General features: G+C 26.4%; 1 long non-coding RNA gene across 1 annotated transcript in view; it reads left to right on the top strand.

The window, feature by feature from the left end:
• Window positions 1–676: 676 nt before the first annotated feature.
• Window positions 677–21286, top strand: part of LOC127277785 (uncharacterized) — a 151219-nt gene continuing 130609 nt past the window's right edge. The window contains exon 1 of the long non-coding RNA XR_007842406.1: window positions 677–1041. This is a non-coding gene — a long non-coding RNA (uncharacterized LOC127277785). The remainder of the gene's footprint in view (window positions 1042–21286) is intronic.

The raw sequence follows: 21286 nt of genomic DNA, 5'->3' as shown, positions 1-21286 counted from the left end.
TTCTTGCATCATTTGGGTCCCAAAAAACATAGGTGGTCAAAAAAAGAAAATTTTAATTTTTGACTATTAAAGAATTTTTATTTTTTGAAAAAATTAATATGTATTTTTGAAAATTCATGCGAGAGATTCTAAAGTATCATTAAAAAAAGTGTGGAAAAAATTTGACAATGAAAATAGTCATAATTGTGAAAGAATAATTTTTAATTTATTGATATTATTTAATTTTTAAATTTTTATTTTATTTTTTTTTAATACTTTAATTTCTAAAATGGTTAAAAATTAAAATTTTATTTTTTTTTTGACCGTCCTGTATGTTTTTAGAAACCAAATGATGGAAGAGAAAAATATTACCTCGTTTAATAATTTAAATTAAAGTGAATCAAATATGGGGGTGGTGCCTCACCTTAATAAAAAAAAATTTTAAGTTAACAAAAGAATGTAAGGGATCCGAAACGTAAAAATCAACCCTGTATATTAAATTAAATAATTTTATACTTTGAAAATTATAATTTCCGAGTATTTGAAGCAATTTTCAAATTATCTTTATTATACCTTCGCATACCGAGTTGTATGTTTTCATTTGAGTACAAAAGGTGCCTTAAGCTAAAGGTCATAACAATATTGATGAAAATCTCAAAGATAATAAAATCAGTTGCAATTCGTGTATTAACCTGTTTAGACGTTGTTAGCGTGACTGTTAATTTTTTAATTTTAAAACAATATTAAATATATTTTATTTTTCTTTAGGTATCGTAATTTAATTAATTTTTATAGCTTCGAGAGTGTTCTAATTTTTTTTCTTTAATTTGTGAATAAAAAAATTGTGGTCTTTTGGAAATTTTTTTTTTTGGCATTTTAGTAAATTTTTTGTTCCGGGAGTGTTCGAAATTGTTAACATCTGATTCCTTTAGAGAAAGTATTTTGTTTCTTAATATTAAACACGTGGTTTCGGGAGTGTTCGAAATTTTTAAAATCACATGTATTTCCGATAGATTATATCGTCCAAAATATACATATACAATATATGATTTGTAGGCTAAGGTTAGTGATATGTTTTTTAATGAATAACATATTTTTTTTTTATGTTTTTTTCTATGACAATTATGAGAATAAATTATTGAAGTTATATGTTTATAATTTTTTTTTTGTAATTTGTTATTTTTAATTTATTATGTTTTATTATTTTTATGTATATTTTTGTTTTTGGTTATTTTATTTACATTTTTTCGTATTTTTTTGTCAAATTTTGTTATTTTTAATTTTTTGCATTTTTTTATCTATTGTTGTCACATTTTGTTATTTTTGACTTATTATATGTTTAGTTTTGTCAATTATTTTTTAATTTTTTTTGCTATATTTCGTCTTTTTATTATTTTAATTTTGTATCTTGGTAATTATTTTAATTTTTATATTTTTTTAGACACTCTGAAGAGAAAATTTTTTTTGATTTCAAAACTTTAGAGAAATTTTATTGTCATTTAATTGTCTAAATCTTATTGTTTTTATTATTAACTTATCTTACATTCAATTCTATCGTACAAAGTAAAAAGATACATAAGCGACAATACAAACATTGTTGTTTACACTTTTATTTTACTTTAGGCGGTAGATATTGTTTGTATACTAAAAAAAAAATGAATTTAAATGAAACTTTATTTTTTTTACAAACAAGTTATAATAATTACAAAAATTAGTTGTTAAAAAAAAATTTATATATTTTTTAAAAATTCAAACCCTTTTTTAATTATTGTTTCCAAATAGATGTAAACTGTTTTAAATTATGTTGAAATATGCAATCTAGAAGGAAATTTAGTTTAAAAATTTAATTTACATTTTTTACTTTTTTACATTAATTTTTCGCACATTCCAATGAAATATGTGGCACATGATGACGTCTTTTGTCTAATATTTCTCATAGATTGATCTAAATTTAGAAAAATGTGTATTAATATTCTGGAACTAGAACGTTCCTTTGATAGCTGTCATTATTTACTTATCACTTTTTTTTCTTTATACTATATTTGAATATTTCTATTTTCTGCATCAATGCGTTAGAAAAAAATCGTTGTATCTAAAATATACAACATAAAGAATAATTTTATATTTCTCATAATCAATATTTTGTATATAATCTTCTTTGAATAATTAATTAAATTCTAAGAATATTTTTTCTAAGACAGTATGTATTGTTATTATTATTATTATGTTAAGAATAATTAATAAACTACGAGATATATAAAATAGATTCATTAAAAATGTTTGTAATCAAAATTTTCATAATAAGTACATATATATATATTAATTCATAAAATTTACAATTTTAAAAAATAAAATTAGAATTTCATTTAATTTTTGATGAAATAAAAGTTATCAATTTTTTTAATTATTATTATTTTCATAATAAACAATTATTTTATACTTTACCTATACTTATAACAAAATTTATTAAGTACTTTGAAAAAAAATTCTATTTGATTCAAATAATCGCTTACTTGACTATTTATCAAATAAATATTTTTTTGAATCAAATAAACTGTATTTAAACCAATAATTTCTTTCTTAATTGACTCAAAAATTATTTGGAAAATGTTTAATTGATAATAGTCAAGTAATCGATTATTTTAATTAAGGGGTAACATCACTTTAGAGGCAGAAAAAAAGACGTATCTTTGATAATTTATTTTGGGAAAATGAAAAAAGGTATAGGATTTCTATTTAGAGGGTTTATTAAATACATATTAAAGTATGAAAAAAAATTTTTTATTCAAAATTTTATTACAAAATTGCGTCGATAATTGAATGTTATTTAATTACCAAAACACCATAATTTCCAAAATGGGCGGAATGTTTTCTTAAAAAGTTTAAGATCTAGAACAAAAAATCAACAAATTTTATAATCTATATATACACAATAGGCTTTGGAAGTACATATGGGTTTTTTTTATTTTTAATTTTTGTTAAAATAACGCACTTTTTAAGTAAATTAATCGATTTTTTGCCGAAAATTTAACAGTAAATTGTTTATAAAAAAGAAAGTTTACATTTAATTAAAAAATCCATATGTACTTCCAAAGAGAATGTAATAATAAAGATTTAAAAAAAAAAATGCAGATCGATTCATGCAACAGTGTTCGAGTAATCATTTCGGACATTTTGGTACTTTGGTAATTAAATGACGTTAATTATCAACGCCATTTTGTAATAAAATTTTGAATAAAATTTTTTTAATTTTTTAAAAATTTAAGAGGTGTTACCACTTAAATAATTTTTTTAGTCTATTGTTTCGCTAATTTAGATTTCTTTAAACTCTTGTGTAGATTAATTTTTGATATTAATAAAAATGGAATCTGGTTTATAATATTTTTGAAATTTTATTAATAAAATACAAAAATATAAAAAAATTTAGTATTTCTGTACGGAAGGGCTTTTTTCTTTCTTTTCTAGTCCTTTTTTTTCCATATCGAATAAATAAAGCCCGAAGAGTTTTTTTTTCTAATTGTATAGAAATCAACTAAAACAATTATTTTTTGATTAAAATTTTTTTTTTTTTTTTTAATTTGGTGTTAAAAGAATAAAGACAAATTCTCCATGAAATTCATTGAGAAAATAAAAATCAATGAATTTATTATGAAATTTGTGAATTTTCATTTCTAGCCTTAGAATATTTTTCAGGTAGCTTATGTCAAGTAGAGTAGGTTGTGAGTGGTAAGACTGTTGTGTAGTGTACCCTCGTCGCTGGCAGCCTAGCGCGCGTCCCTTAACGACGTTGTGCGCTGTGTCGCAAGAAGGCGAGTTCTATATCACGACGTTGCAAAATGTATGCTTGCCGGTGATAAACGGAACCGACCCTTACCCCTTCCACCAATATTTCTCTGTCCTACTCTTCCACCCTCACTATTTCTCTCCCCCTCTCTCTCTCACTCTCACAAGCAATGTTTCGTTCTTGTGCTTTTTCTTGGCTCCTTTCCTCATTTCACTTTAATATATATATAGCTGATTTTTTTTTGCAGCTTTTTTTTTTTTTACTTTCTATGGATACGAGAATTCAGATAACACGCAAGGTTTCTGTGATGAGCATTTTCCTGGGGTGCGATTGTATAATTTCACTTTGACTCTCAGTGTAGGTACTATACTTTAAAAGTGAAACCTGAACTGACCACAGTTTCTGCGCATTTCTGGCAAATTTTACTCCAGAAATAGTAAAATTTACTTTTGAAATAGTAAAAATTATTCTGGAAATAGTAAAATTTTACTATTTCTGGAGTAAAAATTGACATAAATTGCGGAAGGTTCGGGTTATACTATTAAAGCTAAGTAAAAGTTACTTTATTCGTTTTTCCATTTTTCTTCGTGAACAGAATACACTACTCTTTTTTGTATATTATATAGACACAATTTTTTTTTGATTTTTCCAAAAATGTCCAATTTATTTGGTCTCAAGAAAAAATGTTTTCTTATAGAACTAAATTACAACTTCTTTTTGAGGTAAAAGTTTCCCGGATTTAAAAAAAAAAACAAATTTGTTTTCAATTTTTTATTTCCATATATAGAATATATTATATATACATAGTATTTAAGTTGGAAAATTATTCTAGCCACTTAAAACCATTTAAGATTGAAATGAATAGGAAAAAAAAATACACTTGCCTATGTGAAGCCACAGAATCAACAAATGGCTTTTGAGTGCGCATTAAAGTTCACCCTGATAAAATGGTGTCGTAGTGACCGTAGAATTTTTACTGACAATTTAAGGATTATCAAGTCACGAAAAGCTTTTTTATATGTAAATCCTCTATCCCGAAAAATAATGTGATTCTCTGCAATTCAACGTAATAGATCTTTTTTAATATATTTTGTAGACAAAAAAAAAGAAATTAATTTACTGTAAATATTTGAAAAAAAAATTGCTATTTTATTTGAAATTTTTGTTATTTGAACAAAAACTTGTTTGAAAAATTCATTCATTTTCAATTAAATGTACCTCTAAAGTGGATTATAATTAAAATTTTCATTTCACAGAATTTTATTATACAAAATTTTCTTTTAGCTTTGTTATTACATTTTTTCGAATTAGTATCTGAATTTCTTTTTACACGAATTATCATATTACACAATTCTTATGTAATCTAACTTTCATGTGATTGAATTTTTTTTTATGTCATCTTATATATTTCACACAATTTACATATAAGTTTTTGTTTAGAGAATTTTTTGTTGAAGCCAATTTAAATTAACAAACTCTTTACTTAAAAAAATATTTATTTGAAAGAAGTTTATTAAACAGAATTTTTATATATATATTTAATTTAATTTTCGTTTAAACATTTCTAATTCAAGAGAATTTTCATTTAACTAAATTCTCATTTGAGAATCTGACATTAAAAAATTCTGTCAAATAAAATCCGCGGAGAAATTAAAAAGTAGACCTAATGGGGTAAGGAGCAGAAGAAATTTTTTGAATATTGGTAGATTTAAAGAGACGCACGATTATGTTCTAAAAATCATTAGTTAGAATTTTCATTTAATGGAATTTCATTTGTCATAATTATTTTTGAGCTGAATTTTTATTTGGTCGAATTAGTATTTTGCAAAATAAGAATTTTCGTCAAGACGATTTTCTATATTACATAATTTTTATATAACCGAAAATTTACTTCACAGAATTTTTATTGGGTAGAATTTCATTGCACAGAATTTTCTTTGAGATGAATTTTCATTTGTTTGAAATATTATTTGATTGAATTTCCATATAACCAATTTTTCATTCTATAGAATTTTTACTTAACCGAAATATCATTTAACAGAATTTCAATCGACAGAAAGATTTTTGCGCGATTTTTAAAATCAATTAATCCAAATTCTATGCAATGAAGTTCTACCCAATAAAAATTCTTTAAAATGCCTATTATGTTAAATGAAAATTCGAGTAAATAAAAATTCGAACAAATAAAAATTCTATGAAGTGAATTTTCGGTTATATAAAAATTCTGTAATATAGAAAATTGTTTTGATGAAAATTCTGCAAAATACTAATTTGAACAAATAAAAATTCGGCTCAAAAATAATTATGAAAAATGAAATTCTATAAAATGAAAATTCTAACTGATGATTTTTGGAACATAATCATGCGTCTCGATTTAAATAAAACTTAGTATTTATAAGAATTGTGGGATCGCTGAATATGAATCTGAAGTCAAATTTTCAAAATTTAAAATGATACACTATTTCGTAACAAAAACCAAAACTTTGTTGGTCCGACAAAAAATCTTTTTATTCAGTGTGTAACTATGACTTATTTTTGCACCCCATCAGAAGAATTTATCAAACGAATTTTATAAGTTTGAATTTTTCGCTTGAAAGTATATATCTCCGCGTAAAATGCAACGGCTAAAAAACGAATTTTACGCTCAACTTTTGCGGTAAACGTGTAAAAAAAAAGAAAAACAAAAAGACTGAAAGAAATAAAGGAAAGAATTGGAAGGGGGAGTGTGGGGGATCATGATGACAATCTGTCACACCGATGTTATTTCAAAGTCGTTGTTTTTCTTTATCCCGAAGCAAAAGATTTCCAAAGAAGGATTCTGACATGAAATCTTCGGTTCGCGCTCAAGAGGAGCAGTACGGTGAAAGGAAACTACTGTATATATATATATATATGTACATATAGGTATTGCGTTGAGAGAAGAGATTGCTATATAGTGATGAGTAAAGGAACACACTCTGAACGCGGACACCGGATGGACGACAGAAAAGTGGAGGGGGGGAGTGCTCTGGGGGCGGATGACGCTTTCATCGTCGCGCTGTCTGGTATCTGCATGCTTTTGCAACCATCAAGGGACCGATATCAAGAAGGCATCATAAAGAGAAGAATTTTCCGACGACAACAAAAAGGAAGCAGTGCTCTGCAACTCTCTTTCTCTCTCTTTCTTTAAAATTCTCCCTTACTTTTCTTATTCGAATTGCCTTTTTTTTTTGGTGTAGTGATTCTAGAAAATGTCATTTTATATAACGAAAGATTTTAGCTTCTTAGTTGAAATGGTAATTTATTGTTATAGTATGTATAGAGCACAAACTGTATAAATTTAATGATAGGTATAAAAAATTTGAATGAATACAATACTTTTTTTTTCATGAAAATTCTCTCGTCGGGAAAGACTCACTTTTCTTCCGCGCTACACAGGTAAAAAATGATGTACTTTCGGTGCGTGTGTTAGAAACATTTGCTTTTATACCAAATAAGTTCGCTTTGTGTATGGAACCCTCGATTTCAGTACACTCGCACTTGTCTAATTTTTTAGTAGTTAAATCTTTTTTACCGACGGCAGATAAAACAGATTACAATAATTAAATGGATAATAGTTCTTAGACAAATTTGTTTTACCGACTGCTGATAAAACAGATCAAATTTAAGTCGATGATAATTATTAGTTAAATCCATTTTATTGACTGCTGATTAAACAGATTAGACCGATTAAATCGATAATAAGGCTTAGTTTAAAAAAACTGTTTTACCTACTACTGATAAAACAGTTTTACCGACTTCTGATAAAGTAGAGTTGACTAATTATTAAATAAGCAATAATTCCACCGACAAAACTATTATACCGACTGCTGGTAAAACTTATTTAAAAGGATAACATAAATTTAAAACTGTTTTACCGACTGCTAATGAAACAGATTTGATTGATTACATCTTTAAAGCAGATTTAATATAATTTTTTACTGTTTAATTAAATTAATTAAATCATTAATTGAATGTATTGCAAAAACTGACCGTCTTAAAAGTGCCAAAATCGTCTCAAGCGCGGAATTTTAAATTATAAAAAAGAAAGGTTAATCAGTCCTAAATTTGTTTGTAAAAAAAAAATAATTTTGAATTTTTAAAAAAACTGACATTTTGTTTTTTAATTAGAGACCCTAAAAATGACATTAAACGACTTCAATTAAAAATCTAACTTTTTGTAAATGATATAAGAAAAAATTTTAAACTGTTTCAAAGTTGAACATTATTTTTCCAATAACTGACCATTTCATTTATATATACATAGCGTTCAGAATGAAGAATGTAAGAATCTTTTTAAATGTATATAGCCTTTCTATCATTAAGGAAGAATCATCTTTAAAACAATGGACGCAGAAAAAGACATTTACCTGGCTTGCAAAAGGAACTTGGTAGTTGCTAGCTTAGTATATATATATATATATATATATAGTCGAGTCTGTAACTTTTCGCTGGTCAAGTATATAATTTCCTGCAATGAGCGATAATCGCTTTTAAGCCGTATAGTTTTAAGGCCAACTTGAAAGAAGTCCTTGACAAAGCGAAGCGAACCAAGATAGAAACAGCAAAAATGTTTTCTCTCGTTCAAGCGTTACTGAACCGTCACAGATATAGTCGTATATATATATATATATATATATATATATATATATATATATATAACGCTCACAAAATGCTTCCGTGCGTGTGACGATATCTTCGCAGAATTATTATAGAATGCCCGCACTTTTTTTTGTCCATACGCTCTCATCAATACAAAATCATTATTCATGTTTCACGTTTAAAATCTCTATTATCTAATGAGTTTTTTTTTCACCATTCCATAGTGTAGTTTTTATTTTTAAGTGGAATAAAAAAAATTAGTAAAAATTTCTTCTAGTAAGAATAATAATTAAACAATGCAGGTGGAAAGGACACCGCACTTTTTGTACAGAAAATGGCTTTCAATCAATTTTTCTAAAACTTTGCAGTTTTGCAGTTTAAGGCCTGCTGAACAAAAAATGTTAATTACAAAATTCAAAATAATGGACAGTTTTTTAGCTGCAGTAGCTCAAAGTTAAAAAATAATATCATAAAAAAAAATGTTTTTGTGAATGTTCTGTTTTTAAAAATCAATCAAAATCACTCACAACCTATTACTCTGGAGTTTTTGGGGTCACTGATCTTGAATCTGAGGTCAGAATTCCAGAATTCAAAGTGACGGATCTAATATGATAGACAAGTTTTGGAAAAATCACTCGAATTTACTCAGAATCTGTTACTTACTTACTCTTTTGGTTCTATTAAAAAGAACTATATGACACTTAAACTTGCATTTCTGGCAAGTTATATTTTTCTTATTATCTATTTACTTACTGCATGATACTTTGTTGCTTTCAGTATAATAGCTGATTCATCATATAATATTGTCTCTATTGGCTATTTCATTTTCTGCTTCAACTATAAAATGACGTGTCATAAGTCAAGTGATTTTTTCCAAAATTCGTCCGACATTTTGAATACTGAAATTCTGACTTCAGATTCGTATAATCAACAACACCAAAAATCCCTAAGTAACTGATTTTAAGTGATTTTGATTGATTTTTAAGAACAAAACATTCACAAAAGCATTATTTTTTATGTTATTATTTTTCAACTTTGAGCTATTTTAGCTAAAAAAACTGGTCATTATTTTGAATTTGGTTATTAACATTTTTTTTTGTTCAGGAGGCCTTAAACTACAAAACTGCAAAGTTTCAGAAAAATTGATTGAAAGCGCCAATTTCTGTACAAAAAGTGCGGGGTTCTTTCAACTCGTTACTAGCCAATTATACTTAACAGTTTTATTATAGATACCCATATAGAGATTTTCCTACCAGGGCCCTACACTGAAAAAAAAATTTATTTAATTCAAATACCGGTGTATTTGGTTATTATCAAATAAATATTTACTTAAATCAAATATTTCTTATTTGAATCAAATTCATAATATTTAAATCAAATATTTAAGTATTTCAAGCAAATACCATTTATTTGATTCAAATAAGAAATATTTGATTCAAGTAAATATTTATTTGATAATAACCAAATACACCGGTATTTGAATCAACTAAATTTTTTTTTCAGTGTATTATACACGGAAAGAAAAAGTTCTGAAATAATTCAGTAACTATGGATACAAGGGAAAAATTCAGAGATATTCATGAATGTTTAGTTGAAAGTCTGAAAAATTTTAGGAAAATTTCAAAATAATTCAATACCTTATTTTCAGTACTTTCTCCAAATAAATTTAGTAGTTTCTTCTGAAAAGTTCGCAATATCTTATAAAGTTCGAATGAATGAAATTTTCTCTAAAATTAATTTTCTGCTTCAGATTCTTAACCCTCGGAGCACACACCTCATTTTTCGAACAAGTAGCACAGTCTGGGTCGCTGTGACCCTGATTACTTTACAAAACTCCCCCATTTTTGAACTATTGGACTGATCAACACAAAAAAAATATTTTTTTATTCATTGAACCCTGTAAAATAAGAATATGCAGTTTAGAAATATTATTAAATTATTTGCATATTGAAAAAAAATTCGTGAAGTTAACTAATTAAAAAGAAAAAATTGAATTTAAAAAAAAAATGTAACTTTTGTAATTTTTAATATTTTAAGCTAAAAATTGGGATTTATATTCTCGAAGTGTGTTAGAATAAGGGAAAAAATACCACCTTATTTTATTTATTAAAAAAGGTATTTATTTTGTAGTTTAACGAAGGTAACTTTTAAGACGATAAAAATGTGATTTTCGACACATCTTTTTAAAACTATACTTTTTTAATAACATATTTACTAGTATTTTATTATTTTCTTTTGATTATCATGTTACTTATTATTCCTTATTAGTTAGTTACCACTATATGGCCTTAGGTTCGTGTTGTATTGCCGACTTTTCAAATTACACTTCATTGAAATTAATGACAGGGTCTGTGTGACCCAGTATGTGCTCCGAGGGTTAATAAAAATTGTTTCATGTGTTATATTAATAATATATGAGTTTGTATTTGATCGCTATATATATATAAATTGTCAAGTGTGACGTAATAGTTATGTGTGTTTACAAAAAAAATGTGAGTGATGAAAGGAGAAACAGAAGAAAATTTTTTTTCGTCTTTCTTAGCTAAGAATTTTCAGAAATAGTTCTGTAATTTTTCATATGAGGCTTTATGAGAAATTCATGTAATAACTCGTCAATAAGTAAGAAAGTTTCTTTAACATTTCTAAAATGGACTAAGCAAATTCTAATTTGATTTCTTCTTGAATTATTAATGTTAATTTTAACAGAAAATGAGAAATTATTTTAGACTATATCCAAAATATTTGATTACTTATTTAAACAGATAAGTTTGAAAATATCCCGAAATGGTCGCAATATTCAGAGTTACTCAACTGAGTTCCGTTATTATTCCTGAATTTTTTCTCTTCAGGAAATGAAACGCTACAGCCGATTCGGGCCATATCAGAGCGACTGAAAAATTTTGATTTCTTAATCAGGACCAAATCAGGCGCGGCGTTTCATTCCCTACTAGGGCATTCCTATCTGGGCTATGGAAAAATTTCTCCTACTTGAATCAGAAAAAATTAATTATCAGTTTTTCACTAATTGAAAGTGAAAATCAGTAATTTAAATAGTTGAAAATTTAACAATTGATTTGACATCAGTGACTTTTTAATTGATTACAAACGACAGGATATATATGGTAACGTTTTTCTTCTTTTTGAATAGAGATTATGAATTGCAGTTAAATTTCTCGTATTCCTTGAGTTTTCGCAATAACCTATTAATTTTATCAAAATTATATTTTCCTTTTAACGCAAGAACAGGCTGGTTAAGTAGCAGACTGTGTTTTCGCCTCTCATGGGTTAAAACGAAGAAAGATAGCGGAATGTTGGTTGCCTCTACGATGATCTTTAAGCCAATGGAATAGGTCACTTTAGAAAGGGTTCGAGAGTCAATCCATATTTTAGGACTAACGTGTTTTCAATGCTTAAGATTTATTAAGGCACACAAACTTGCAACTAGGCATTTTAAACATATCATTCAAGTAGTTTATTTACTTTACGTATATGCCGTGCAAAGAAATTTTCCTTACTTTACTCTATTTAATTTAATATTATAGGGCTTTTGTCAGTCAGAGAATCAACACTTTTTTTTTTGTTTGAAAAAAAGGAAATATACTAATTTTTTAATATTACCTTTTGCAAATAAATTATTTACAATTAAAAAAAATGAAATAGGGTGTGAATTATAGATACTTGTGAATGCCATGTTAAATCGTGTTCGTGAATATTCTATTATAATTTTTAAAAAGTAATAATCGAACAAACTTCTAAAACTTATATTTACTGACAGTATTCTCTGTATAATTTCGTGAAATTTATATTTAAAGAATATTTCTCTGCTATTGACTTATTTGAAATTATATAATTAATTTATTAACAAGTTGAAAAAATTTATTTCATAACTTTTTAAATAAATTATTTAAGAGGATTATAAATTATTACTAGTTGTGAAAATGAAAGACAATGTAATTATTTTGTTCTCAGACAGAAAATAGTAATGCCTTAATAGTCAAGAAAAAATGTTAAGTAAAATATTTGTGAGTCAGGGTGGCTGTGAGGTCAGAGTACACGGTTCGCGTCCCAAGGGTCCTGGGTTCGATCCTCCCCACGTTTAAGATTTTTCAAAATTATTCTTTAGTGTTTTATATATTGTATATATGTAATAATCTTAAATAGAATATGTTAGAAATAAAAAAAAATGTTTAAATTGACATTTATTTAAAATAAAAATAATCTCATAAAATAGGTCGATCTAAAAAAAAAATGACAAGGCCCTGGTAGGTTTTCCCTAAGTAGGTTACTGATCGGGAATAGCGCTACAGTCTTGTAGGGCCCCAGCCAGTTTTCCTATGAAGGGCCACATCAGTAATAAAGAAATCTGGTCAGTACCCCATCAGGTTCACATTTCAATTTCTACATGTGATATTGAGAAATTTTTCTATTTATTTATTTATTTATTATTACAAAATCTAATTTTCTTTTTTTAAGAATAAAAAAATTGTACAAAAATAATCATGTCATTAAAAACAAAACAATGAATTTTAATTAAAAATTATGACGCATGTATTTTTATGCGTGCGTGTTGATCATATTTTGCGATTTATTCTTTTTTACTTTAAAGTGAACGCCGCGGCTACAGACAGGTTTTGCTTAAATCAATTCGTCTCGGGCGTGTGATTCAACAACCTTCAAATGAATCGATCCATTTTTCTATAAACGCTTCGCAAAATAACGTGAACCGATTCAAATCGGTTCTTCCGCACTGCGCGAGAAGTGTGGTTTTGGATCGGTAACGTGAAATCGTTGTGGTGTAAGTGTATAGTAGAAGAAGAAGAAGAAGAAGAAGACAAGACGGTTTAAAAGAAGGGATGCTGTGCGATTTAGAACAAAACCAAAAAAAAAAAAAAAAATTGACGATTTCCCTCTCTACTTTTATATAAAGTTGAGTTTCCTGGAAAGTTTTGCCAAAGAAGAACATAACTTGTCAGGACTCTTTAAACTTGAGCGATAACATTTTTAAACATGAATCATTCAAGTTTAAAATGAAAAGGGCGCCTTGAAAGTCTATGGAGATGTGGAAAAATATAATAGAACTTATCGTTTTATTAATTAATATAAAATTAAGTAATTAAAGAAATTTAAATATGTGGGAAAGTATGAAATTTTTATTGAAAACATTTTTTTTTTTTGCTTGGAACAATTTTTTTCGGGTTTTGAATAAAAATAATAAAAATACGTGACAGTTAAAAATTAAAAGTTATTTAGGTTTAAAATTTAGGTAAATTACTCCCTATAGAGTGAAAGAAACATTTATTTGAATTCAATAAAAAATTTCTTTGAAACGAAGATAATTTTTTTTTTCGAATTAAAGTTAATTTGTTTGAAACAAATTTTCTTTGTATCAAAGAAATTGATTTCTTTGAATTAAAGAAATCTTCTTTCTGGGTGTATATAAAAGCATGTTTGTACTCTTCAAAAATTAAGATTCAACATTTTTCTCAAAATTTTCTAGGGTAAATGTACTAATTACAGCGCTATTCGAGTCAAAACATCTTTGAAATAGAAAATTTGACATTTCTATTGTATAAAGTCAATTTAAGACCTATTAAACTAAAAGCTTATGTTATTTAGATATTTAAAAAAAAAAGTTTTAACTTTATAAAAATCGATTATTTAAACAAATATAAGAAATCAAAACTAATACCGTAATTTTCTATTACGGCGCGTTTGTATCATTTTCGGTGTATCAATTACAGTGACCAAAATTACGTGTATTTTGAAGATACTTTGCCCACCGTAATTGAAACCAATGGAAATCTTAAAAATGTTTCAATTATGGCGAGGGAAGAAATCTGATCTCAAATAATTAAATTAATAATGAAAAAAAATTTTAATTGCCAGGACTGCCATATGGTAGATTTTCTTACTTAAGGTGTATCTAAAAAGAAAAACGTAGTCCGACCTAAAAGTTAGTTCATGTTTTCTTTATACAGGCATCGTTGGGGGGGGGGGGGTTTGAGAAATTGATTTCTATGGGAATTTACTCAATTTCTATATCTAAAACTGAATTTTTGCTTCTTCTGAATGTTGATTTGGATTTAGTGACTTTAATAACATAAAAATTGGATATATGAATAAAATTAAAAATGGCCGATCTAAAATGGTGGATTTTTTCAAAAATTTGCTCGGATTTCTTTGAAACTTGCTACTCGGGGGTTTTTGGGGTCGTTGATTACAAATATGATGTTAATTTATAAAATTTCAAAATGGCATATCCAATACGTCTTACGATGGAATTGTTTTCAAATTTTTTTGTTTCTAGTTAAATTAGCGCCTCTAGAAAACACCTATGTAACAAGAACCAAAAAAATTTGAAAACAATTTCATCGTAAGCCATATTTGATACGCCATTTTGAATTTTTATAAATTAACATCATATTTGTAATCAACGATCCCAAAACCCCCCCGAGTAGCATGTTTCAAAGAAATCCGAGCAATTTTTTTGAAAAAATCCACCATTTTAGATCCGCCATTTTTAATTTTATTTATATATCCAATTTTTATGTTATTAAAATCACTGCATCCAAATCAACATTCAGAAGAAGCAAAAATTCAATTTAAGATATAGAAATTGAGTAAATTCCCATAGAAATCAATTTCTCAAAAATCACCCACCTCCCCACGATGCCTGTATAAAGAAAACACGAACTAACTTTTAGGTCGGACTACGTTTTTCTCTTTAGATACACATTAAGAAAGAAAATCTACCATATGTCAGTTCTGACAATTGAATTTTTTTGTCTTTTGTGTGCCTGTGTAATTTTTTAAATGTGCCACTTTATTAGTAATTGTATAAAAAAAAGATTAAAATAATTTTTTTTAAATCATATTACAACAGTTATATTTAATAAAATAGTAATAATAGTTATTTTTTATGAACGCGCCGTAATTGGTGCACTTACCCTACAATTTTGAATTATATGAATTTAAATCAACCAAAAAATGTTTTAAAAATGGTATTCATAAAAAAATTATATTTCTCTTTTAAGAATTAGAATTTTTTTTTTAATTATATTTTTTGGAAGAAAATGTGTCTTTTTTAAGAAAAAAATGTCTAATGAAAAAAAAAAAATTATTTATTTTATTCATATTAATTAAAGTTGATGTCATTTCCTTAATTTGAAAATACAATAACTGGCACCTAATGGAAAATTATATATTACAATAAAAGAAGATGAATTTATATTTATATACATAGTTAACATGCCATGAATTAAAATTAGGTTGTACAAGTAGACAGTGTTATTAATGCGATCCTTTCATTTGCTCATTCAAGTAACACTTTCTAATTTCCTGTTTGATATTTCACGAAATTGATTCACAATAATTGAAAAGGCAAACATAAATAAATTTATTATCGAAATTTTGAAATGTATTGTCATAAGGAAACATTTGGTTGATTGAGATTAATAATAGATGCACCAATTTTTCTCAATAATGTTGGCAAATTTTTTTTAATTATCTATAATTTTCATTTTAATTTAATATTTCAAAAAAAAAAAAAAATGTATAATTAATATCGAGATTTTTCTTAAAATTTAAGTCACATGTAATTTAAAATTTTTTTTTGCTTTGTTCTAGATGAAGGTTAGTGATTGAAGTTTTATTGTAAAATAATGCCGCGTAGAAAAATCTCTCGGTGGCAAGAAAAAAAAAAAAAACAAGCAAATGCAGCAATTGAGTATCGCATGCTCCACCGTGAAATCGCATGATTATTTTCCGTGTCCAATGCAGGTGGCCGCAGTGAAAAAGAAACTTGATTCTTCGCAACTCTTTAAAATGTCATCCCTTTTTTAGTACCTCTTTCTTGCTTCGAGACAGTGTCATCTCTCTCTCTATCTTTCTCAGCTGTTATTTTGTCGGTAAGGGCGCGAAATTGAGGCTTGTGCGTGCGAGCCAACAGCGAAAGTGCCAGGCAAGTATATATACATACCTATATAGGAAGCTATGGCAAAATCTCCAGACGGTCATCCACTTTTTGCCAACTCTTTCAACTCAAAAGTATCATCATCACATTGACCTGAGCAAAGCTATTGCGACGTGCTTTTTATCTTAGCCCATAATTAGTATCGTCTAGGCAAGTCAAGACCATAGAATCGTTTAGCCTTCTTCATCTTTTTCTTCTTCTTCTTTTAAGTTCTCTGTCTACTACATGCGTGTCGACATTTATCGTACATTTATTTGTATTGCAAACTGCAGTCGAGAATATGACTTAATTAATTTTTTTTTTATAAAAAGTTTTGTTGAATTATTCTCAATTTTGTCATTCCGACAGTATATAATAAAAACTCAGTAGAATTTAAATAGTTTTTTTATGACGTATATTTTCGTATCAGACACCCAGGGAGATAGGGTAAGTGTACCAATTACGGCGCGTTCAGAAAAATAACTATTATTACTATTTTATTTAATATAACTGTTGTAATATGATTTAAAAAAATTATTTTTAATCTTTTTTTTATACAATTACTAATAAAGCGGCACATTTAAACAATTATTAATTTAATTATTTGAGATCAAATTTTTTCCCTCGCGGTAATTGAAACATTTTTAAGATTTCCATTGACTCCAATTACGGTGGGCAAAATATCTTCAAAATACACGTAATTTTGGTCACCGAAATTGATACACTGAAACCGATACAAAAAAATCGTAATAGAAAATTACGGTATTAGTTTTAATTACTCATATTTGTTTAAATAATCGATTTTTATAAAGTTAAAACTTTTTTTTTAAATATTTAAATAACATAAGCTTTTAGTTTAATAGGTCTTAAATTGACTTTATACAATATAAATGTCGAATTTTCTATTTCAAAGGTGTTTTGACTCGAATCGCGCCGTAATTAGTGCATTTATCTTAGTGAAATGTGGGCCTGATGGGGTACTGACCAGATTTCTTTATTAATGATGTGGCCCTTCCCAGGAAAACTGGCTGGGGCCCTACAAGACTGTAGCGCTATTCCCGATCAGTAACCTACTTAGGGAAAACCTACCAGGGACTTGTCAGTTTTTTTTAGATCGACCTATTTTACGATATTATTTTTATTTTTAATAAATGTCAATTTAAACCTTTTTTTTATTTCTAAAATATTCTATTTAAGATTATTACATATATACAATATATAAAACACTAAAGAATAATTTTGAAAAATCTTAAACGTGGGGAGGATCGAACCCAGGGCCCTTGGGACGCGAACCGTGTACTCTGACCTCACAGCCACGCTGACTCACAAATATTTTACTTAACATTTTTTCTTGACTATTAAGACTTTACTATTTTCTATCTGAGAACAAAATAATTACATTGTCTTTCATTTTCACAACTAGTAATAATTTATAATCCTCTTAAATAATTTATTTAAAAAGTTATGAAATAAATTTTTTCAACTTGTTAATAAATTAATTATATAATTTCAAATAAGTCAATAGCAGAGAAATATTCTTTAAATATAAATTTCACGAAATTATACAGAGAATACTGTCAGTAAATATAAATTTTAGAAGTTTGTTCGATTATTACTTGTTAAAAATTATAATAGAATATTCACGAACACGATTTAACATGGTATTCACAAGTATCTATAATTCACACCCTATTTCATTTTTTTTAATTGTAAATAATTTATTTGCAAAAGGTAATTAATGTGAATTAGAAAATTAGTTTATTTACACTTTTTGAACTAGGAAAACTGGTATAGGTCCCTGACCAGTGCCGTCTATTGAATCTAGTGAAAATCCTATTTGGGGTTTTGTTGAAAAATTCTAGTCAAATCCTTTAAATAAAAAAATTATTTTAACTCTATTATAAAGATTCCCTTAAATTAATAATAATTTTTTTTCTTCAAAAAGTAATTTTAAAAATTTAGTATATTTACATTTTCAAAGTAGGAAAACTGTTGAGGCTCTGAGCTCCAAAATTGGATATATTTTTTAAATTTAATTGAAGTTACTTAAAACTTGTTACATGGGGTTTTTGTGGTTGTCACTTATTTTCAAAATTCAAAATAGTGGATACAATATTAGTGAATAATTTTTTAAGAATCAGTCCAAGTCGTTTGAAATTTGTTTTTTTTTTTGGAATCAATTATTATCACCAATTAAACATCTGATTCGTAATCAGTGTATTTGAAAATCCCCGAGTATTGAGTTTTAATTAAATCCAATTATTTCTTAGAAATTCTATCGCCTTTTTGAATTTCGAAATTTTGATATTATATTTGCAATCAACAGCCCAAAAAAAAACCCTCCGAATTATAATTTTTTATGATTTTCTATTTTATTAACATTCGTTTAAAATTTATATTTAAATTTTTTTTTAAATTTCACCAACTTTTAGGCGCCAATGAACTAAAAATGACTTTTTGTCTTTTTACTTTAAATTCAAATTCAGCAGAATCTGTAGGTACCTTAAGAAGTGATGATTAAAATATTTTAAAATTCCGTTTTATATAGTTTTCCTTTTTTGGCTTATTGCGGTTTTCTGGAGTATCGTACTGCTGTAAAGAATTAAAAGTTTAAATTTATATAATAAATCTTATGTTTTTTTAAATTTATCTCTTTTTTTAATTTCTGACAATTTTTTGAATTTTAAACTTTTGTGAAGAAATTGAAAATTAATGCTATTTTTCTATCTCAAATTAAGTAATCAAAAATTTGATAAATTTGGTTCAATGTCAACAATTTGTTAAAACTTTAAAATTATTTAATCATTTTTATTATTATTGTTATTATTATTATTATTAGGTATTATTAACTTGCTTTTGAAGGCAAGATAGAAATTTAACGGTGTGTCCTCGTGGCAAGTTAGATTTTATTTTTCCTGAACGATTGCATAACATTGCGAGACTTTTTGCCATTGCGGAAATAGTTTCTAGAATTCTTTTTGCTGCTAATTAGTACAATTAAGTTGTGCCGATCAGTGAGATAGACGCACCAGTCGAAGGACGTTAGAAATCAATCGAAACAACACCATTGGTTTTAAAATGAATTTCACTAATTTTTTTTTATCTCCCAACAAGGTCTCACAATGACTCAAATTTAATTAGAAGGTTGACATAGTTATAAATTCTTTGTGATTACTAAAAAAAAAAAATATATATATATGTATTAATAATATATATTTAGTTTATTAGTTTCTGTAATTTTCTTTTTCACAGATTTCTTGTAATCGTTGATTTAAACATATTTTAAAACCTAAAATACCTAAAATACGCAAATTTATGATTTTTTTACTCTAGAAACTAAAAATTTTATTTCTATAGATTCTGTTTTTTTTACAAATATTTTACTGTTCTGTGTACCTTGACACAGAACAGACAAATAATTCAATCCTAGTTCTATTCTGATTCCATTCTGGTTCTATTGTAGTTCTGTTCTACTTCTGTATTAGTATTTTTTTAGTTCTATTCTAGTTCTGTACTGGTATTTTTTTTTTAGTTCTATTCCAGTTCAGTACTAGTACTTTTTTTAGTTCTATTCTACTTCTATTTTAGTTTTATTGTAGTTCTATTCTATTTCTGTACTAATCCTTTTTTTAATTTTATTTTCTACTTCTGTATTAGTACTTTTTTTTAGTTTTATTCTAGTTTTATTCTAATTCTGTTCTAATACTATTCTAGTTATATTCTACTTCTATTCTAGTTCTATTCTAGTTCTATTCTACTTCTATTTTAGTTATATTCTAGTACTTTTTTTAGTTCTATTTTAGTTCTATTCTAGTTCTTTTCTAGTTCTATTCTAATTCTATTCTAATTCTGTTCTAATACTATTCTAGTTCTATTCTACTTCTATTCTAGTACTTTTTTAGTTCTATTCTAGTTCTATTCTAGTACTTTTTTTAGTTTTATTCTAATTCTATTCTCATTCTGTTCTAATACTATTCTAGTTCTATTCTACTTCTATTCTACTTCTATTCTAGTACTTTTGCTTCTTCGTGGAGGAAGCTTTGTAGTCCTTTCGTTTATAAAACTTTTCAAAGTGGCGGAAACAAATTTTTTTTTATAGAAACATGTTATATGAGATCCTGATCAATTGTCCGGATGTATGTATGTGTGTGTGTGGATCCCTTTTTTGTTTACAAGATAACTTTAACAGGTTTTAATGGATTTAGATAAAATTTGGTAGGCTCATTTATCATATTAATATCTCAAATCTGACCAAAGGATTTTGAAAAATACCCAAAAAAAATTTTATCGTCTTTTTTCCAAAAATTTTTTTTTAACCGAAAAAATTTTTAAATAGTAAAATTTAAGGTTATATATAATAAAATCGTATTCCTTACGTCAAGACGAATCGATCGATATATATAAAGTATACATTTGAGGTAAATTTAAAGAATTAATGAAAGTTAAAAAATCAAAATCACATTTTGGCAATAAAATTTTGCTTTCTCCACGAGGAAGCAAATTTTTTTGCTGATCGTAAAGAGGAAGCAAAATGTTCATGTAATGAACATCTGAATTTACAACTTGTTTTAGTTCTATTCTAGTTCTATTCTAGTTCTATTCTAGTTCTATTCTAGTTCTATTCTAGTTCTATTCTAGTTCTATTCTAGTTGTATTCTAGTTCTATTCTAGTTCTATTCTAGTTCTATTCTAATTCTATTCTAATTCTATTTTATTTCCTTTCTAATACTATTCTAGTTCTATTCTACTTCTATTCTAGTACTTTTTTTGTTTTATTCTAGTTCTATTCAATTTCCATACTAGTACTTTTTAAGGTCTATTCTAGTTCTAGTCTTGTTTTATTCTAGTTCTATTTTAGTTCCAAAATAAAATTTCCTAAACTTGAAATTTGATTGGGTTTAGCGTTACAGGCTCACATTGAGAATTTTTTCTTTTTAAAAATTAATGTACTG

The sequence above is a fragment of the Leptopilina boulardi genome, unplaced genomic scaffold (assembly GCF_019393585.1).
Source record: "Leptopilina boulardi isolate dan_hultmark-lab unplaced genomic scaffold, ZJU_Lbou_2.1 LbouV2_179, whole genome shotgun sequence".
In the NCBI taxonomy this organism is placed as follows: Eukaryota; Metazoa; Arthropoda; class Insecta; order Hymenoptera; family Figitidae; genus Leptopilina; species Leptopilina boulardi.
The sequence above is the reverse complement of the archived record's forward strand: the minus strand, read 5'-3'. Positions and strand labels throughout refer to the sequence as shown.